This window comes from Pteropus vampyrus, unplaced genomic scaffold (genome assembly GCF_000151845.1).
Source record: "Pteropus vampyrus isolate Shadow unplaced genomic scaffold, Pvam_2.0 Scaffold165, whole genome shotgun sequence".
In the NCBI taxonomy this organism is placed as follows: domain Eukaryota; kingdom Metazoa; phylum Chordata; class Mammalia; order Chiroptera; family Pteropodidae; genus Pteropus; species Pteropus vampyrus.
In genome coordinates this window covers 3,903,197-3,910,307 of record NW_011888946.1, presented here as the reverse complement: position 1 = coordinate 3,910,307, position 7,111 = coordinate 3,903,197, and the positions used below count along the sequence as shown (strand labels likewise).

The window sequence follows — 7,111 nt, the reverse complement described above, 5'->3', positions numbered from 1 at the left end:
TATGCTATTTAGAGAGAAAATATAAAAGACTGATAGTCAACTGTTTTGCACCAGTACAGTCAAACTTTTTTATGCTGGATTTCTTCTGACTGGTTAGGTCCCCACGACTTGTTAAATAAACTGCTTATCATCACTGAAACTCACACATGGCTAGCAAAGAGAGTCAGCAGGATAGACAAAATGAGTGAAGAATAACCTGAACATGTCTAAGTGTACATTTTAACATATCTGCCTGTACTAGAAAAATTATATACCTAATGATCAATATGTAGCCTTAAGTCATAAGATTGACTCATCCATTGCATATAGATTAAAAATATGGAAAGGATGAACATAAAATTCTCAAGAGCATACAACCCCTGTTTTAATTTAGATTATCATAGGTATGATGTTGTTAAAAGCTGAAGGAAAATCTATATATTTTCATCTATTTTATCCACCTATCCGCTATAATTAGCATATTTTAATCTCAAAAATATTTTATAACCCATTGAACCATTGTTTGTTTAGAGGAACATACCTCAATATTTTGTAATTGCAAGTTAGAGGCTTGGACAAGGAAATTAAAACTGTTTTACTTTCATTTGCTTGCTTAATTTTACTTTACATGTGTTTCTCTTTCCTCTAAAGAAGTACAAACAGAAGTACAAACAGAAGTACAAACAGAAGTACAAACAGAAGTACAAACAGAAGTACAAACAGAAGTACTTCTGGTGCTGTCTTTCTCAATAAGTACTGTACTTGACCTAGGAATGGATTTCAAAAATGAACTCTAGGCCTGACTCATTAACTTTAGCCTTTCAAAAAAATCAGTCCAGTTTAGAGTCCAGGTTCTTTTAGAATTGAGTTCTGGTAGCCATATTGAGTAGGCTATTTTAACCAAGAGGGTATTTTCATATGGGAATTTGGATCTGGAAGGAATGTGGCTCAGATTTAGAGTGTGAATGACTAATCTGTCATATATTATTTGATAATAAAAATGAATAAACCTTAAAGTTCATTGCTTTGCGATCCAGAGTTGTCAAAAGGTTCTTGAGATCAATATAATGAGTTAATATGGCAGACACGTGAGCTATTAGTAGCCTACACAGACCATTCTACAGATTGCCCCTGTGCTCACTAAAGACATGAGCATCCTCGTTATGGTACTAATATGTTCTTCTTACCTGAGGAATGTTCTACCTCTATCCTTTTCTATGCCTGGGATTTTACACTCTACCTACTTCTCAAATTTAAGCTCAAGTTTCAGCTTCTTCACAGTGACTTCCCAATGACTCCAGGCCACAGAGATCTCTCTCTCCTCCTATTTATTTAATACTTTTAATCTGCTCCAAACAATGTGTATTTAAATATAAAATTTATTTGGCTCTTTTTGTATTTTAGCCCCTTTCCTCCAGCTAGATATTAGCTTTTTTAGAAATCAAAAACTAGATATTATTCTTCGCTATTAAGCTACAAACTAGAACAGTGTTTGTTAAATAGGAGGAAAAAAAAATAAGGTTAGAACTGGAATTCAAATATTTCTCTATCATATAAGCACACAGATTATTAAAATATGTAAAGATCTTCATTCTCATTGATAATCACTGCCCTACATCTCACTCCCAACTCAAATTCTCTCTCATCATCCTGGAAGTCTCCCCTCAATCCATCATTTAAAGGGGTAATATTAGACACAGAAAGGGGTTGCCAGCTTCCTGTCCTAAGCTGATGGCCACGGTCTGCTCTGATGGGTTGTGCTCAATATATAGTGATAAAATTTACCACTGATGAATGTTTTATATAACTTGAATTCAGGAGATAGTTTTCCCTTCCATAGAGGCCACTTTAGAATTTTTATTTTAAAAGTAAAAAATTACCAGATAATCCTTTTCTAATAAGAAAAAAAATTGTGCTTCTAATAAAGAGCCCAGACCTTTTTCTAGCTTTTAATAGACATGTCCTTTTAAAAATAAGCATAGTAACTTTGCTTATTATATGCAGATGATGACAATGTGCTCCTTTTAATACCGAATGACATGAATTTCTTTCTCTGCCTTCTAGACATTAGTGACAATTAAATGACTTCATGCAAAGCCAAATTATATTATATAAATTATTAATTTACTATTAATTTACTATCATTTTCATATTGGGTTCAGATATCTCTAAAATATCATTGTATTAATTTATCTTAGCTCTAATAATAGTCACTCTGTTTTTCAATAACAAAAATAGACCAGAGCAAATGTGAAAATATTTTTATAAGTAGTAATTGACCTAGAAACATAAACAAAAGTAATTAAAAGAATATTATTTGTAACAATGGAAATTCTATTAATGAAAGGCAATAATATGATTATGACCTAAATATTTAACCTAAAATTTCTTCTTGATCATAATTCCCTCTTAATCATTATGTTTTATATTTAGGAAGTTTATCCAATGTTCTTAAAGGCAATTTCCTTGTGACTATGGTACGAGGACTATATGTTTTAAGGACAACTTACTAGAAAGCAAAATTTTAACTGGGTCTCCAGAGGAGGCAGTATTTTGAAATAAAGAGAAGAATGTAGTCTATGTGATTGAACAATACGAATTAGGTTAGAAATCAATTCTCAGCCATTTATGTCGCCTCTCTAGAATAAATATTCCATTCATGATACTCTGCCTCTACTACTATGATAACACTCAAAGTCAAATCTTCACTGTATCTTGTCAACAGAATCATAGAAACAACTGCTGTTCTTTCAATATAGAGCATCCTCTGAATAGTGATGAAAGGTACCATGATTATTCCAATGGAGACCTTTTGTCCTTTGGTGGTTGTCTTTTACTTCTCCTATCTCCAGCTGAAGTAGGTTTCAATGTTTTGTTTGCTATCCCTATATAATGCATGATTTTACATTCTCCAGTTCTAAGGAATCTTTTCATTTTTTCAATTTAATACCTTCAACTTAGTGTGGACTTCAATTCTTAATTATTGAGGAAATTCTTTTATTGTGCTCTCTTTTAATTTTTGCGAGAATTCCTACAAAATATTTGCATGCTCAATAAACCTATTATGTTCTTCACATATGAGCTTTGCCAGCTTTTTTCCCTCAAATAGATTTTCCATTTCTTGAAGATCTCTCCTTGCTTCCTGTCACCATGACTGTAGCCATTTTCCTCTTTCTCCTTACATCCAGAATTCAAGAAAGCACAGCAATCAAAAATCTTCATAATGTTAACTTACGATACTGAAGGTTTGGAGATGAAATTACAAAGCTAAAAAGGAAAATATAAAACAAAATATTTGTGGTAGATATTTTCAGAATAAAAAGATACTAAAAATTAATAATCGATAGATGGTCACAGAGATGGGGAGCACGGCATAGGGAATGCAGTTAGCATTAATATGTTGGCTAGGTGGAGGGCCAGGGGAGGCAGGGAGCAATTGGGGTATTGTTTTATGAACTATAGAGATATCTAACCAATGTACTGTATACTTGAAACTTAATAAAACAAAAAAAATATGTTTTTAAAAAGTGGATACTAAACATTCCATATTTGCATGAACACTTTGCTCATTCCATGAATGGATGGAGTCTATTTCTCCTCTCCTTGAATATGAACTGAACATGTGATGTGCTTTGACCAATAGAGTGGAATGGAAGTGACATGGTGCTAGTTCTGGGGCTAGCTTTTAAGAGACCTTTCGCTTCCCATTTCTTGGAACTCAGCTACTATGTTGTTATAAAATCCAAGTATCCTACTACAAAATGAGATCACTTGGAGAGGTCCTGGAGGATGAATCACCATAGGGAAAGAGGGGCTTTGTGAAGGAAAGCTGAGGAGACTCAGCCAGCAGACAGCACCAAGTTCCCAGAGTATGAATGAGATCGTCTGACCCTCTAGATCCATGCATTTCCCAGATGAGTGCAGCTGCACATGTGATTCCAGGGATACCTACTAAAGCAGAACCAACCAACCAACGTACAGAATCATGAGAAATAGTAACTGTTGTTTTAAGCTGCTTAGTTTTAGAGACATTCATTATGTAAAAGCAGAGAATCAAAATGATCTTTGATATCACTTCTGATAAAGTCAATTTGCTATATCACTTCATAGGGAGTCACATGCTTGATTTCTCTTCCATAAGCTCCAACTTCCCTCCACCATATTATAGAAGCCAGCTTACTTCCTATGAAGAAGACTAGATTCTCTTGACTCTGAACTCTTTCCTAAGAGCTTGAATTCTTAACTAATTAAGTTTTTTTTAATAATAGCAAAATACATATAACACAAAATTTACCACCTTAATCATTTAAAAGTATACAATTCAGTGATACATAGAACAGTCACAATTGTATGCAACAATCATTATCATCTAGTTTCAGAATACTTACATTACACTAAAAGGAAGCCTCATTTCCCCCAGCCCTTAACAATCATTGATTTTCCTTCTCTGTCTATAGATTTGCCTATTCTAGATATTTCATATAAATGGAATCATACAGTATGTGGCTTTTTGTGTTCAGCATCCTTCATTTATCATAATATTTTCAAAGTTTACCCATCCAACGTATTGTTTTGCATAAAGAAAGAACCTTCCCCTGTTCAGCATCTCTATAGAAGCCCCAACCTTCTAATTAGAACAAAAACTGTAACCTCTACATTTCAGAGTAAAATAAAGGCATTGTTTTTCCCTAACTAAAAGGTCCTTTGAAGTTTTCTTTCTTGAACAAAAAAAGCGACTTCTTGCCAAAAGTGATTTATATAGCTACTCTTGTGCAAAAACTTCAGGCAGCTTTAAGGTTACCAGATCTGTCCAATATTTATACAGACTGACAGGATTCCTGCTGTGATGATTAATTTTACATGTCAACTTGACTAGAACACAGGATACCCAGATATTGGTCAAACACTATTCTGGGTATATTTATGAGGGTATTTCTGGATGAGGTTCACATTTGAATCCATAGACTAGGTGAAACAAATTATCCTCTTTAACATGGATAGGTCTTACCCAGTCAATCAAAGATCTAAACAGAACAAAAAGACTAGGTAAGTGTGAACATTACCTGCCTAACTAATTGAGCTGGGGCATTGGTCTTCTCCTGCCCTTGGACTAAAACTTATATCCTCAGCTCTCCTAGTTCTCAGGCCTTCAATCTCAGACTGGAACTATACCACTGGCTCTCCTAGGTCTTCACCTTGCTGACTGCTTATCTTGGGACTACTAAGCCTCCGTAATCATGTAAGCCAATTCCTTATTCCATGTGTATATCTTAAGGGTCTGTTTCTCTGGAAACCCTAATATATCTGCCTTCTTCATTTCTTAGCAAATATCGGACATAGTAGGTGAGACTGTATCTGCTGTAGCAACAGACAGTGTTTATTCTTATCTCTAGAGAAAACTTTTCTACTAAAGCTTTGTGTCCCCAGGTTAGGGTAGTCTGATTATATTCACGACAATGTCCCAGCCTACCTGCTGCATCTTCCTCAATGCTATTTATAAATTCAGTGCCACCTGACTTATATAGCAAACTGTTATGTTCAGGAATGAGGTAGAATAATAGAAGTTCTTTTAATTGTATATCGCCTGCATGTAAACATTGTATCTGGTGGTTTAAATTAAGTCCAGTCTTTTCTTTTTAAAAGTGAACTTTCTATGAAAAATTCAGGCACCAGTTTATGTATAGAAATTTTTGAAATATAAATTAACTTTGAATAATGCAAACTCCCGCTATACTATTCAGGATGAAGCTTTTCCATTTTAATTTCATGAAAGATTAAGGTAGCTGAAAAAGAAATGTGGATGGACTCAAAGTAGCAGTTTGCATTTAGATGTAGGAAAACGGTAAGAAAAAGGTTTCCTGTTCTTTTCATTTGCATATATATGTGAGTTAAAACAGCAGTAAAAATCAAGAATCTGATTTGTGAAATGGCATTTCAATAAAACAATCTTGCGACAAACATTTTTTCATAGATCAACAAATTTCCTTCTTTCGATATTTCTAGATAAAATATAACAAACCTTACTTCCCCATCTCTTAAAATTTTAGAGGGAGAAAAACTGTTTGGAAAACACCTATATACTATCAACTAGATGTTAGCTACAAAATGAAGTCATCATCTCTTTTCCAAATTAAATTCAACTATGCCTCAATTTTAAAAGCAATAAACAGTAGTATATACATTCATCTTAAATTTAAATTTAACATCAAACCTTAAAAATAATATAGTATATAACTTTAAAAACATAAATTTATAGGTTGAGCATTAACTTAAAATATTTTATTTTAAAATGCAAACAAATAAAATATAGTCAGCTGATATTGATAATACTTATCTGAGGGACCAGTTAACAATATTCGTTTGTTTTGCTTTAAATATTTTAGAATTGTAGAATCTTGGAGTTTGAAGACAATTTCTCAATACTTTCCAATATCCTTTTTTTCACTGCCCTTCTCCTACCCCACCCTTTCAACCTCTGCTAAATGGTAAGACAGTTGGCAAAAGAAATTACCTTTGGTACATAACTACGAAAAATGTTTTTCAAAATTCTTTCTAATGGTTATTGTGAGGCTGCATTAAAGGTAAATCTAAAAAATTTTCCTGACATGAGATGGTTATTTTCCAATGGATTTATATAATCCTGCCCCTAGATGTATTATCACCTCATTTTTTTAATATAACACATTATACCAAAAAAAATTTAGAACTCTCCTTCTTAAACAGTCACTCCATAGACATTTAATGAACATGTATTATGTTCAAGACACTGTTAAATGTCAAATCAGTCTGTTAACCAAAGGAAAAATCATGTATAATCAAAGGGGATATGTGTTAGCTCATATACTCAATACTCAGACAGGCATAATTTTATGTCCATTAAAGTGTCTAAACCTACAGCGAGCATACCATTTTACCCAACAATCTTTTCTACTGAAGTTATAACTTGTTTATTTATTTTATTATTATTATTTTTTTTTAATGTCTACAACACCTGGAATTTCTAGGTGGACTCCCATCCAAGTACTAACCAGGTCCGACTCTGGTTAGCTTCCAAGATCAGATGAGATTGGGCACGTTCAGGATGGCATGGCCATAGTCTGAAGGTACAATTTGAACTAATTTGACCATATTT

General features: G+C 33.4%; 1 pseudogene; it reads right to left on the bottom strand.

The window, feature by feature from the left end:
- Window positions 1-6,958: 6,958 nt before the first annotated feature.
- On the bottom strand, window positions 6,959-7,077 carry LOC111745788 (annotated as a pseudogene).
- Between the last annotated feature and the right edge of the window lie 34 nt (window positions 7,078-7,111).